Source organism: Vombatus ursinus, unplaced genomic scaffold (assembly GCF_900497805.2).
Source record: "Vombatus ursinus unplaced genomic scaffold, bare-nosed wombat genome assembly UNPS02014772.1, whole genome shotgun sequence".
In the NCBI taxonomy this organism is placed as follows: Eukaryota; Metazoa; Chordata; class Mammalia; order Diprotodontia; family Vombatidae; genus Vombatus; species Vombatus ursinus.
In genome coordinates this window covers 18,995,618-19,011,404 of record NW_020954550.1, presented here as the reverse complement: position 1 = coordinate 19,011,404, position 15,787 = coordinate 18,995,618, and the positions used below count along the sequence as shown (strand labels likewise).

General features: G+C 38.2%; 1 pseudogene; it reads left to right on the top strand.

The window, feature by feature from the left end:
- Positions 1–4,870: 4,870 nt before the first annotated feature.
- On the top strand, positions 4,871–5,614 carry LOC114044023 (annotated as a pseudogene).
- The last annotated feature ends 10,173 nt before the right edge of the window (positions 5,615–15,787 follow it).

The window sequence follows — 15,787 nt, the reverse complement described above, 5'->3', positions numbered from 1 at the left end:
ATATAATTCAGTCATTTTTTGGTCCTGTTTACTCTTTGTGGCCCCATTTGGGGTTTTCTTGGCAATGATACTGGAGTAGTTAGCCATTTCCTTCTCTAGCTCATTTTACAGGTGAGAAAACTGAGGCAAACCGGGTTAAGTGATTTGCCCAGAGTCACACAGCTAAAAGTATGTGAGACTGGATTTGAACTCAGGAAGATGAGTCTTCCTGCCTCCAGGCCCAGCACTCCATCCACTGAGCTACCTAGTTTCCCCATATAATGAGTGCAATGGGCTAATTAAGGTGTTTCATATTTTCTGTTTATATTACTACATGTCTATGAATCTTTGGACCTTATGCAGCTTCTGAGGTAGAGGAAATAAACAGTTGTCCTTTACATTATACCCATATTTTGGGAGGAGAACTCTAGATATGAGCCATGCCCAAGCTTTGTTTTAGAGATCTCCCCAGATAGAGAAGGGGAAGTTTGCCTTTCCTCTTTGGGCTCAAGTTCTCTCAGTGTGAATCTGGTTCTGTGGAAGTCTAGCGAAATACTTTACTTGTTGGGCCTCATCTTGGTCATGGGTCATCTAAGAAAAAAGCTTGCAGAGAGGATTCTGGGAAGATGGCTGAGTAGGTCAGAAAACTTTTGGGCTCTCCAAATTTCCTCCAAAAAAAAAAATACAGAACATTGCCTCAGAGCAGCAGAAATAAAGGCATGGTAAAGCAATTGTCCTCCTAAGACAATTTGAAGAGATCCCAGGAACAACTTAACCTCCAGCAGCTGAGGTTCCCCTGAATGAAGTGCAAACAACTCCAGGCCAACTCTGCAGAATCAGCAAACAAGCCCTGGGGGCAGTTGGGTGGAGAGGTAGCCTCAGCCTTAGGAATTTTCATCTTGCAGACAATGTGTGTGGGGGGTTCTGATAGATGAGAAGGAGAAATTGAAGGACCTTTCATTGTCAAGGGATGCCAAGCACAGCTGTGCTGACCAGATTCTTCCCGGGCTGTGGCTGTAGGGAGAAGGAGTTAGAGCACATCTGGTGAGTGCAATAGCAAGGGGGGGGGGGGGCTATCATCTGTGGACACTTGCAGGAGAGCAAAGTCCCTGATTTCAGTTCCAGGGCAAAGAGGATAATTGTAGTTTGCAGTCATCTGAGGGACCACAAGGAGCAAGATCATGTGTGGGACAGTGTAGCTGGGGACTCCGGCTGTGGCTTAGGAGTGGGGAGAAGATTCCAAGGCTGGGACCTGAAACAAACCTCAGAAAATAACAGTAAGAATGACCTGAGACTTGAGTCATCATTCCGCATACCTCAGGACTACAACTTGATTATGTTAATAGCTGCTAAAAAAAAATAAAGCAAAAAATAAATAAGCAAAGGAGAAAGAATTCAACCATAGATAGTTACTATGGGGATAGAGAAGATCTGAGTTCATATTCAGAGGAAGATAATGGAGCTAAAAAAAGTCACTCCTTTTTCAATGAGAAGTGTCAAATGGTTCCAAGCACAAAAAGAGTTCTTGAAAGAACTTAAAAAGGACTTTAAAAATCAAATTAGAGAGATTGTGGAAAAAATTAGAAAAAAAATAGAAGCAATCCAAGAAAAACAAGAAAATTATGAAAAGAAAGTCAACCAACTTGAAATAGAGAATCAAAAACTTAAGGAAGAAAATAATTCCTTGAAAACTAGAATTGGGCAAGGTGAAGTCAATGATTTTCTAAGACACCAAGAAATCATAAAACAAAATCAAAAGATGAAAAAATTAAAAGAGAAAGTGAAATATCTCATCAAAAAAACAACTAATCTGGAGAATAGATTGAGGAGAAATACTATAAAGATAGTCAGACTACATAAAAATTATGATAAACAAGAATCTTGATAAAATATTATAAGAAATTATCAAGAAAAATTACCCTGAAGTTCTAGAACAAGAAGGTAAAGCAGAAATAGAAAAAAAATCCATTGATTACCACCTGAAAGAAATCCCAGGGGGCAGCTATGTGGTACAGTGGATAGAGCACTGGCCCTGGAGTCAGGAGGACCTGAGTTCAAATGTGACCTCAGATATATCACACTTACTAGCTGTGTGCCGGTTGGCAAGTCACTTAACCCCAATTGCCTCACCAAAAAAAAAAAAAATCCTAGGGGAAAAATTTACAGGAATATCACAGTCAAGTTTCAAATCTCCCATATTAAGAAAATATCGGAAGCAACAAGTAAAAAAAAAAAACAAAGCAATTTAAATATCATGGAGTTACAATAAGGATTATGATAAGACCTAGCAGCTACTACTTTGAAGGACTGTAGGTATTTGGAATGCTATATTCCATAGAGCAAAAGAGCTGAGATTATGACCAAAGTCATTTTGTTGGAATTATGACCCAACAAAGTTAAATGTAATACTGAATGAAAAAAAAGGATATTTAATGAACTAAAAAATTATCAGGTTTTTGTGACAAAAGCCCTAAAACTTAAGGAAAAATTTGACATAACATCCAGGAAAAATATAAGGTAAACATTAAAGACCAATTATAAGGGACTCAGTAAAATCAAATCATTTACTTTATATATGTGAAAATATTAGTAGTACTCTTATGATTGTCATAATTATTTGGGTGGCTTGAAAGAAAGGCTTGAACTGAGCTAAGTATGATGGGGTGATTCTAAAAAAATAAAACCACGCAGAAAAAGATAAAAAGGGTTAATTATCTCATACAAATGAGGCATAAAAGGAAAAATTGATACAGAAGAAGCTAGTAACGGGGAGGCAGGTAGTACTGGAACCTTCCTCCCATCAGGAAGGGGTTAAAGAGGGAACTATATACATACACACATACATACATGCATAAAAGTCTTTTAAGTTCAGAAAGAAATAAGAGAGACAAGGGTGGGGGAGAAGATAAGGGAGGAACTTTAGGAGGGGTGGGTAGGTTAAGGAATAGGAGGGCAAAGTGGTGGGTAGAAGTAAAGCAGAGGAGTAAGGAGAATAGGGTAAATAGACTGAGAAAGATAGTGGGGAAAAATTGGAAGGAGGACAATACACAAAAAGCAATTGTAACTTGGACTGTGAATAGGACAATAGGAAATGGACAGCAGATTAAAAATTGGAATTCAACGATATGTTGCTTTCAGGAAACAATAAAAATGAGAGATACACACAAAGATAAAATAAATGACAAGAGTAGAATTTATTATGTAAAAAAAGTAAGGATAGTAATCATGATCTCAGACAAAGTTAAAGTTAAAATAGATTTAATCAAAAGTGAAAAATAAAGAAACTGCACTGTCAACATTATTATTCAATATTGTTTTAGACCATTTAAAATACCTAGACAATATAAAATACGTGAGTGTATACCTGCCAAAACAGACATAAGAACAATATAAACATAAATGTAAAACACTTTTTATACAAATAGACTCAGATCTAAATAAATGAAATAATATTTATTGTTCACGGGTAAGTAAAGCCAATATAATAAAAAAATGACAATTTTACCCAACTAATTTATTTATGTAATGCCATCCCAATTAAATTACTAAAAAATATCTTACTGAGTCAGAAAAAAATAATAACAAAGTTCATTTGGAAGAACAGAAGGTCAGAAACTTCAAAGAAACCAGGGGAAAAAAGATGTAAAGGAAATAAATTCAGTAGTATCAGACCTAAAACTGTATTACAAGGTGAGAGCATTGTTGAAATGTAAAATGGATAATTTTGGTTATTTTAAATTAAAATTTTCTTGTTTAAATAAAACCTATACAGTCAAGAGTAGAAAAAATGCAGCAAATTAAGGAAAAAACTTTCATAAACAATCTCTCAGATACGTGTAGTATTTATTATATAGGTTTTCTTGAAGTGGAAATTTATTGTTTTATATTATATCATCTCTTACGATCTGCTGTGTACATGGCAATATTTTTTTCTCATTTTTTATTTGTCTAAAATTTAAAAAAACTTACAAAAAAAGAAATAAAAAGCTTGCTATTCTCTTAAGGTGAGTTTGTGGGCTATTTGGAGGTAGGGAGAAAAGGTCTCCTATTCTAAAATAATCCTCAAAGGTCTAGCCTCCTCATAGTTTGAGTTGTTACCAAAGTAGCTTATCTGACAGAGCTAGTGCACCCCACCACACAGGCTGGGGCCAATTCCTATAATACCAAGTCACTAAGCCAAGTTACTAGAGGCAGTATCACTGCTCACCCCAAATAACCTTTCTTCACCACCCTACACTCACACCCACTCTGGCCAAAAAAAAAAAAAAAAAAAGTAAACCATGGCTTATCCCACAGGCCAGAAGGCAGATGTATTATGTGCCCTCTGGGTTAGTCCAACCCTAGAGTTTGAGGTCACACACAAGTTAAAGCATGACTGGTATTTTTTCTAACTGCAAGGGAGTTAGAGATGGAACATATCTTCTCATCAATTGACTCTAACTGGAAGTGAGGTTCTCCAGGTATGCCACGGCTGACCACAAATATTTGAAAACATGTGTCAATGCAGAATGTGCAAAGATTGATTCTGAATGACCACAAAGATACAGGACTTGTTCCATGGGCCACACTGATGGAATGGAACACATGCACATGTGTGACCGTGGACAAATCATGTAACCCAGGCAGTGCCTCGATTTCAATTATAAAATAAGAATAATAATATTTGAAAAATCTACCTGATGGAGGTATGGTGAAGATTAAACGAGATAATTTACGAAGTGTTTTACAGATCTCAGACTACTTTATAAGACACAGGGATGGGAAATGGACCTGCAGTTGCATTACTACAGAGAACTTCCAGGTGAGGAAGCTTTCTCTACAAATGAAGGTTGGCACCTTCTCTGCAACTTCTAGTGTTAGAAAGTTTCTTGGAACTTTTCTCTCTCTCGCTTTGACCTCTTCCGGTCAGTGGAGTGCCTGTTAGCGCAGGCTTCGGTGTAAAGATGGCTAAGTCTAAGAACCATACCACCCATAACCAATCATGAAAATGGCACAGAAAAGGCATCAAGAAACCTAGGTCACAGAGATATGAGTCTCTGAAAGGGGTTGACCCTAAGTTTCTGAGAAACATGTGCTTTGCCAAGAAACACAACAAGAAGGGGCTGAAGAAGATGCAGGCCAACAATGCCGAAGCCATCACGGCCCAAGCAGAGGCCATCGAGGCCCTGAGTACCAAGACCTCCAAGGCCAAGCTCCTCAGGCCCAAGATCCCCAAGGCCAGTGCAAGCTTGCTGGCCGTAAGATGGCCACCAAGCATCCAAGCCCTAGAGTTCGCACCAAATGTCCAGGCCCCTGGATCATGAAGCCTGAAGCTAAGGTTGCCAAAACCATTGACCCCAAGGCTGCCAAGCCCACTGACCCCAAGGTTGCCAAGGCCACTGACCCCAAGGTTGCCAAGCCCACTGATCCCAAGACTGCCAAGTCTGCTGCCAAGGTCAGTAAGTCTGATCCCAAGGCTACCAAATCTGGCCCCAAACCCAGCAAATCTTATGCCAAGGTCACCAAGTCTGATCCCAAGGCAGCCAAGTCTGATTCTAAGGCCACAAAGCCCAGTGATTTCAAGGCTGCTAAGCCTGCTGAGTCCAAACCCAAAGATGTTGGGGCTAAAGCTGCTAGTCCCAAGCCTTCAAAATAGATGCTTCAGAACAGAAGGTCTTGTTTAAACCCTAACCTACCATTTTTCCCAGTTAGGGTATGATTATTCTCTTCACTATTTTGTACAAATAAAGAAAATGGCTCACCATTAAAAAAAAAAAAGAAAGTTGCTTGGATGCTAAGAAGGTAAGCGACTTACCTAGGATCACACAGTATGAGTCAGAGTCAAGATACAACTGGACAAAGTGCTGTATAAATGTTCGTCTCTTTCTTGATCTCCCAGAGTCTCATGAATTTCCTTCTCTCCAGTCATATAACCACCCCTCTAGTTCAAGACCTTATCATTTCTCATCTGCACAATTGCAATATCCCCTCATTGCTCTCTCTGCCTTTAGTCTCTTCCTTTTCCAATCTGTATTTTACCTAGCTGTCAAAATAACTTTCCTCAAGCACAGGCCTGACTATGCCACTACACTGTGTAAGAAGTTTTAAAATCCTTTATAATCTGGTTCTTGCACACTTTTCCAAATTTATTATGCATTGTTGGTGTTGCTGTTGTTCTGCGGTATCGGATTCTTCATGACCCCAGTTAGGGTTTTCTTGGCAAAAATACTAGAATAGTTTGCCATCTCCTTCTTCAGCTTATTTTACAGACGAGGAAACTGAAGCAAACAGGGTTAAGTGACTTGCCCAGGGTCACATAGCTAGTAGGTGCTGGGGTCAGATTTGAACTCAGGAAGATGAGTTTTTCTGACTCCAGGTTCAGCACTCTATACACTATGGCGCCACCTAGCTGTCCAGTTATTATGCATTACTCTTTTCCATATAATCTATACTTCATTCAAAATATTCTACTTGCTTTCCCTCACATAGGACATTTCCTCTCCATCTCTATCCTTTTTACAGTCAGTTCCCCATGCCTGGGATAAAATCACTCTCACTTTGACTCTTTGAATACTTAGTCTCTTTCAAAGCTCCACTCATGTGCCACCTCTTAAATGAGCCTTTTCTAAAGCTGCCACATCCCCCCCAGTTGTTAGTGCTTCTTCCCTTCCCCCCAAAATACCTGGTGTTTACTTTGTATCTTCTTATCAGTGTACATTTTATTTCTGTGATAGAATGTAAACTCCTTGAAAGCAGGAAGTTTCAATTTTGCATCCCCAGCATCTAGCCCACTGCTTAGCACATATTAGGAACTCAATAAATTCTTGTAGGTTGATAGATTGATTCTAATCATCAGTAATATTGCTGTCACCCTCTACTTTGGCTAGCGCAGCCATGCCCTGGTATTGTCAAAAGAGCACCATTAGACCAGGAGTCAGAATACTTGAGTTCAAGATTTGGTTCTGCCTGTCTGTGCCACCTTGAGTAAGTTACTTATCCTCTCTGGTTCTAAATTTTCTCATATTTAAAAGAGAAGGGTGTGATGCTGATGAAGTCTAAATCCCTTTTAGGACCCAGATTCTATGGCATGTTACATGATGTCTTAAATATTGCTAGACCAATATCACATTCTTACTGAAAGGGGTGTGACTAGGAGATCTATCCATTGTGAAATATACAAGATTTGGGAGGGCTAGTAGAGACTTGATTTGCCAGAATTAAATGAGGCTCAGGGATATAGTGTTTCTTAAGGAGGCTAGATAATCAAATTATAATGTCTCATTTCTACAGAGATGACATAGGTAAATGTGCCACATGGGCTTTGTTGTGTGTTACGATTACACTGAATTCCATTAGACTTGTACATCACCAGATGTGGTTACTGAAATATGATTAGGTCTGCCAGTAAAAAAAGTGATTTAAAGTGGGTAGAAAAGGTTTTCCCCAAATGGTTTAAATTTTAAGACATCATTTTTCTGTGAGAGTCATGATTATACTAGTAACCTTTTGTATATGTATAGGATACCACACTACTGACAACTGATCTGCCTAACTTGACCTGGAAGAATTACATTTGAGAAAGCATATGCAATCCAAGTGTGATTAGATGGAGGGACCTTCAATGAGACATAGCATTTTAGATTTGGAAAGGCCTGCATTTGCTATCTAGTCTAACCCATGCCCTTAAAATAATCCATATTATTTCACATTCTTTCTTTGAAGATTTCCAGTAAAGGGAAATCCATCACCTCCCAAAGCCACCCATTCCACTTTGGATGGCTCTGTTTTCTGCTTCCAGCCCAGTTGGTGAGATAGGACAGAAAAAGGGTGTCAAAGAGACTTTAGGAGCCTCCAGGGAGAAGAGAAGACAGAACAACATAGGAATTGGGCAGAAGTCAAAGATAGTAGAAACAACAGAGGAAACAAAAGAATCACCAGCTGAGGGCAGATAGCCTTCTGAAGGAGTGCAGCCTGAAGAGACTCTTGCCAGATTGATAATTTCTAGAAAATGGTCCTAGAGTGATCTTTAAGGCTCAGGTTTATTTGGTAGATTATTTTTTTCCTTTTCCCTCAATGATTTCCCTCAGATACTGTGACCTATGTACTTGCAAGTGGGGCATTGATTCTAGTTTTCCGGCCTTCCTATTTGGAAGATTCATCTAGATTTCTAAATGGGGCTTGAATTAAGTAAGTGTGACACTGACTGAGACTTGAGCTGGATCCTTGGGACCAAAAGGGTCTCAGATGTAGGAGACACACATGCTATAATCCTGTTCCATGGCAGAGAACTGAAGGACAAATCTTATAGAATTTGATGGTTTGAATTAAGATGGACTGCATTTGTAAAGTTTTTACCTTCATTGCTAATAGTGGAAAAATAAATAGACTTAGAAGTAGGAACTCTGGGCTCCATATCCCATTCCACCAAATTGATCACTTTCTAGTGGGATGAATGAATGAATGATTGAAAAAAAGAATACTTCTTAAGCCCTCATTATGAGCAAAGTACTATGCTACGTGCATCAATAAAAAAAGTGGAGACAATCTCTGTTTTCAGGGAGTCCATATTCTAATGAGGGAGACAACACATATAGGAGATTTCATGTCCATGTTAAATGGAAAGGTCCCATGGTTCTTAGGGTAGAGAGGCAAAGCAGATGGTAATAAATCATCTTTAATGCCATTTTCTCTAATAAAGCCTTACCTGTTTCTGATGTTGAACTATTTGATAATGCCAAGGACTTTGTTGGCAAGAACCTTCTTTACTGGGCCTTCAATAACTGTGATTGCTGAGGAGGCAGAAGCTTTAGTCCCTGTAGAAGCAGATGACATGCCACATCTCTGCAGAGATTACTTCTTGGGATGTTGACTCTCAGGGCTGGGCTGGAAGAAAGACTAGCAGTCTAAGTGGTACTGTATTATAAAGGCGCTTGGTTTTGCGGCCCTGGGCTGTCTCCATTGTGATATAAAGGAAGGTAATAGCACTGATTTGACTCCCCTGGCACATGGCACCTCCCTCAGGGTGCTTTGATACTTGAGTTAAGTTGTAGTTTGAACTTGGACAACTGACTTCCCCTTTCTAAGACTCAGTTCCTTTATTTGCACTGACCATGCCTGCCTCACAGGCCTATTGTTAGGAAATCATCTCCCAAACCTCAAACACTATAGGAATGGGAGTTAACATCATTCTATTTCATAACATGAAGACATATTCAGAATTAGCAAAGAATTTGCCAACCATGCATCTTGAAAAGGTAAATATTGGCTACCTATAGTGAGAATTTTCTGTGTGGCTTTTATAATTGATACATCATATAAATTTGATAATTTTACATATTCTCAAAAATGAAGTCCTACTGGAATTAATTCCTTCATCTCATCTTTCTTACAGAAGCCCTAGCTTCCATCCAAGTATGTATCTGGTGCCATTTTTTCTTCCAGGCTTTTCCCATATTTAGAGTTGAGAGGGACCATAGATATCACTTCTAATCCAAATCCCTCACATAAGTGAGGAAAACTAAGGCCCTGAGAGATCAATGGGGTTTAACCATGTTCTCACAGGTAGAAAATAATAGAACAGGGAATTAAACCCAGGCCTTTTCACTCCAAACCTCATTCCTTTTCTGCTATTCCATTTTGCCTTTCTTTTCAATTCCCCTAGTTGTTGGCATGTTACCTTTTTGTAAAATTACTTTGTTTTGCCTTGTATGTAATTTATTACTTTTGCATGCATATACGGGGTCCCCAAATAGAAGATAAACTAGCTGAGGGCAGGAACTGTTTTCTTTTTGTCTATGTACTCCCAAATGCCTATTAGTGCCCTATCCATAGTAGGTGTTGTTTGTTGAATGGAACTCTCAGAAAAAGTGTCATTCTCTATCCTAAACCATATCTGTTATATTGAGCATCAACGTAGTATAAAAGTAGAGAACAGACCTCAAAGTTATGAGGACCTGGGTTCAAGTCTTCTTTTTGACACATACTAGCTGTGTCACACTAGACAAATCAATTAATGTCTCTGCACCAAGGCAGTATTCTAAGACTATATATTTCAGAACAGCTGCCCATCTGTGTTACCATAGGGAACTTTCTTATCAAGGAGTTGTCTACATCAATAAGTACAAGTTTAGACACCTCTGCCTCCCTGATTAAACAAAACTTTGCATCAATGCAACATTTCCTATTAAATTTTTTAAAATTCATTCTTCTACCATCCTACTTCCACCCCACAGTCAATCAAGCATCAAAAATTATATAGAAGTCTAGGATATCCTCTTAAAATGGTCTTTATCCACCTGCATTCTAAAGGGGGAAAAGGCAACTCTCTACATGGGCCTTTAGACACAAACCTTTTAAATTAAACGTTTGTTTTTAGGCATTTCACATTGATTCTTCCTCAGGAAAGCATAGGATAAGTGAAATGATTCTTTACAAATCAACTAATACCTTCTAGTCCTTGTACAATTTGGCATTTAGTTAAATCAAGAAACAGCCCAGGCTCAAAGGCGCTGAGGAAAACAGTCTGTGAATGACAATAGAAAAGAGTCCTATCAGATAGAATTCCACATTAGAGACAGCATGGAGAGTGTTGTTTATTTCACATGGATGATGTACATTTCCATTACAGAATGTAAAAAAAAATACCCTTCAAACAAACTAACACTTACAGAGTCTAATTATGATACTGGGACATTGTTCTATTATGACAATAATTGGGCTGTTTGGGATAAGATGGAATACAACCCAGTTAATGGAGAAGAAAATAGGACAACATGATATCATTGCAGCAGACTCCGGGAGACCCAGATAATATTGTTAGGAATGCTGAATGTCTATTAAAAGTCAATGACTGAATAGTTCCACTTCTTTAAATTAGCGTGTTGCTCACTATATTTTGCAAACAAATGGAAAGCCAGTTGGTATGCCTACTCAATGCCAACCATCTGGATGAAAAGTAAAAAATTCGGTCAATTACTTAGATGATTTCTCTGGACATTGCCAAATCTGCAGATGCTTGGTGTTGTATAGAGAAATTACTTCAACAGTTGAACTTTTCATTTTAAAGTTTAAGCATCAATTAGACACAGCTGACATCTGGAGCTTATAACATTCTTTAACTTAAGGTTTCCAGTACATTAGATATTCAATGCTGATACATTTCACTTATTAGATAACATATGCCAGGGTGGCGTGATGGATGTAGTGCTGAAATAAGAGTCGAGGTTTTGGGTTTAAGCCATATGACCTTGGGTCAGCCACTAAATCTTCCTGATCCTCAGCTTCTTCTCATAAATTATTATTAAATTATAAAATTTATAAATCATATAAAATTATAAATTATAAAATCCTTTCTTATATTCTCTTTCTTCTTATAGTGCATGTGCTACCTACATCAGAGAGCTATTCTGAGTAAAGCACTTTGTAAACCATTATGCATTGTGTATACAAGACAATGCATGTGTGAGTATGAACTGGTATTTCTGAATAGACAGGGAAATTTCTTTCTTTCTCTGGAACAAAAATCACATTCTCTTTCCCAGCCTTACTTTCCTTATTTATTATGATGAAGGCTTTGGTTTCAGTCCAAGGTCCTTAATGTGTGTGTGTGTGTGTGTGTGTGTGTGTGTGTGTGTGTGTGTGTGTGTGTGATGGACCCCTTTGGCAATCTGGTGAAGCCTATGGATCCTTTCTTGGAATAACATTTTTAAATTCATAAAAGGAAATACATAGAATTACAAAGGAAACTGATTATATTGGGGGGGGGAAAGCTGGATTTTTTTCTTTTGCATCCAAGTTCATGAGCTCTATGAAATCTATACCAAGGACTCTAGGTTTAAGAACTACTAGCCTCTTTGATCTCTAAGGTCCCTTCTAACTCAAATTCCTAATATCTAATTAATCAACTAATTACATACTATTCCAATAAATCAGAAATTAATAATATGAAAATTAGTACTTTACTGAGTAATCTCAGGATTTATTTATATAGAATAGTGTACTTTTCATTGTATTTCATATAGGCATGTTTTATATATATATATATACACACATATATACACACACACACACACACACACATATATATATATTATATATATATAATATATATATATATATACACATATATATATGGTGTTAACAGTTTGTACTAATAGCTTCCTCTCCCTTGTTCCTGGCCCAATATTCTTCTTTTGCCATTCCACTTCTCCAGTGGCGACTGACTGCCCAATCAGCCATGCTGAGCATTAGCTTAGCATTATCTCCCCTCCATTTCCTTCACTTATATGTTGGCACAGTCACTCTTTTTCTTGGCTTTTTATTTAAATAATTATTTTCAGTCACTGGAATAAAAATGCCACGTGATTCAAAACTTTCCTATTCCTAGCCTAATATAAACATGACATTTCATACTTGCCTTCCCTCCCAGCCCAGTGTTCATTATATGCCACACATAGACGTCACTAAAGAACTTTGAAAATTCATATATACATAATACACACACACACACACTTACACCTAATGTTTATTCTTAGGCTCCTGGCCTAGATAACACTGCTATAAAGTCAGAAGACTCAAGCAGATGCTATTCCAGGGTTCACTAGTTGGTGATACATTTTGAACTTGTCTTTCTGGGATTTGGTATTTTGGTGACTGCTGGGGGAAAGAAACCAGAAGACATTTCATCCTCCATTTTCTGCCACTCAGGTGGATGTGGCCAAGCAGGGAATCTAACCTTTAAATGGCTGTTCCCCTACCCTCTCCTTCTGAGGCTTTGGTGGGCCGCTTTTAGTGGGTAGAGTGATCAGAGATAGGACGTGCTGGAGAATCTACTAAGACTGTTTCATTTCTGACCTTTCTATTCCCAGTACTTCCACAATCAAGAGACTGAGTCTGATGACTTTGTACAGCTCTGCCTAACTTAAATCCAATTCACCCACAAATTGAGACATCACCCTCATGATGTCATTGCTCCTCTTTGATACAAAGGATAAGCAACAACAGTAACAACCACCACAACCACTCATAATTAGCAAATGCTTAATAAAAAAATTGGTTGCGAGATTATTTGAGAACTGAGAATCTTGGTTGGTGAGCTAATACAGTGTGCCAGATACATCTCTTTATCCCCCTGTCTCCATTCTGGGTGAGAGCAACTTTCCCATTAACTGATCAGCTCATTTGAGTTCTGTCTCTTCTTCCTGCCTGTTGAGGGAGTTGAGCTAAAATGAGGAGAAACTGTGGTGCAGATGGCATCACAAGCCACTGACTTCTTCCTATCCAACAATCTGTTCTCTGTCTTTTCATTGCTATCATTTTATTCCCTTTTAAATAAAAGAAAATCAGTAGGTGCTAAATCTTCTCTTGGTGACATTAATACTGTAGTGGGTAGAGATTTATGGAGAAGCTTGGACCCCTTGAGGACAAGCATTCATCCATCCTTATTTCAGTTTGGCCGAGGAATGAAGGGAGGGAGAAGAGATACTGACTCCATTTGCAATAAAGATGCAGTTTTAAATCATGTTGCTTCTTTTTTCAACTGACCATGGGGAATGGGGTGGGGTAGGGGGTAGGAGTGTGTGTGTGGTGGGGGGGTTGGATGTGCAGAGACCACTACAAATATCATTCAGGTGTTGATTATAGACTCCTTTATATTGACATGACAGTGTATAATACATAGAAAAAGGACACTCTGAGTTGTTGATCCAGGGATTAAAACCTCCCTAGGTATGTGATGACAAAGCACAGTAAGAATGTAAAACCACACCTTTAAGGAGAGATTGGGGCTGTTTGAAGCATTCTGAAAACATCTGGGTTGGGTCTACTACCTGATACAGTCTCATCACTGCAATAAGAGTGTGGGAAAAGGCCCTGGTACAGATGGGTTTTACCAATGAACCAGGATATGATCAGGGTTTGGTCAGATCTTTAAAAATAGTTTAGGTTGTGTTTACACATGGAAATTGGTTTGTTTAAATTCAGGACAACAAAAATAATTGAATTCATTTAACCAGTTGTTAACTATATCTAACAGTAGTTAAGTAGTTAGCTAAATCAGTTCTTTTATTTTTAGTTTTTAATCTTTAGGATGCCAAAAAACAGTTTGACAGATTTTTTTTCATATTTTTGTTTGCTTTGGCATCACATAGACATTTAATGGAGGGATTAGTCAATGGTGGTCCACCTTGTAAGGTTTATGCAATATTTTCTGCCTGTGGCCAGTCTATGGAGACAAAGTAAACCTGCTTGCAGAAATTTGTGATGTAGGATTCCTTTCCCTCACTGCTTCAAAGAATATACAGGTATCCCCAGAATATTTCCTATCAGCTTACTATGGGGATTAAAAGCTTTTTGATTAGCTACTGAGTCAGAAATTAGTATATATATATAAAGTTTGAAAATATAGAATCTCACTCTTTTCCCTAATGACTTTGTAGCAAAGCGTAATCCCTTTGGCTGGGGAGAAAGATAGACACAGCTACCTTACCTTTCTACCTGGCTGCCTTGTGGCCATGAATGCACGGTGCCTCTCTTTTTGTCTTTTTTGTTTCTTTGTGTTTATTCTTTTCTGATGATGATATTCTTTGATGATGTTTATTTCTTGTCTGAAGGGTCATTAGCAGTCCAGCAACTGTAGTCTGTAACAGAGTCCATCAGTAGACATAGAACCTGAGTTGAGTGAGGACCCAGCCCTGAGGAGAGACCCATTCAACTTAACCCAACAAGGAGTCAGTCCTTCGAGTAAGGAAACAACTTATTCATTGACTATGTCACACCCAGAAGTGAAGTTGGTACAGATCTGAGGAGGGAGAAATGGACTTCCAAGGTTAGGAAGTAACAACTTGCTGAATTGGGAGGGGTGGCAGGAAGGAACATAGTTTGCCATAATTGCTTTTAATTTGAATACACTCTTTCCAGGAAGGTGTGTAGAGGGGAGAGTGTAATCCTGGTTCAGTCCTTTACTTACTTTTTTAAGTAAAAATCTCTTTGTAATAGCATGATGTTAATTGTTTAATTGATGTTGGACATATGTTAACTTGTTGAGTGACAGGAGTCACACTGGATGGGGACTTGTGAGGAATAGTACTAGAGAAAATCCCCCTGTCCCTCAGTCACCCATAGAACCATGAAGGCAACAGTGGTTAGATGCCTTCTGGGATCTAGCCTGACAGTTCAAGTGGACTTTGGAAGAAAAATAACCACAGACTGGTGCTAGAAAACACATCAAAAAGTGAATACTGATGAAAGTATTCTGAGAAGAGCCATATACTCAATAGGTGTTCTCAAAGTGTCCACAGACTATTGAAAGAAAGGAAAAATGCAACAATGCTTAAATATATCTTAAAAACCAACTGCTATAGCCATCTTTATTTTGTGATTTTTCAAATAATTTTTTTCTGGGAGGAGGTGGTCAATATTTTAAGGTAGACAGGGAAGAAATATGACCTAATAGCTATCTATCTAGCTAATAAAAATTTTCAATTGATTTACTTGTGGCTACACTATTTACATAACCTCCTCTTTGAAGCTGTAATGACACCTGGCAGATAAGGGCAAGGCAAGGATTGTATAGAATGAATGGTGTTTGTATCACATTCACGGAACTAAAAGCCTGTTTATGAGCACAGATGACTGGTATTCTAGTCATTCTATATATTGCTAATGATAACTAGCATTTTTACAGAACTTTAAGGTTTGCAAAGTGCTTTACAAATATTAGTTCACTTTATCCTTAGAATGACCCTAGGATGTAGGTACTAATCTTACCCCCATTTTACAGATGAGGAAAATGAAGTGGATAGATACTGAATAACTTTCCCAGGGTCATATA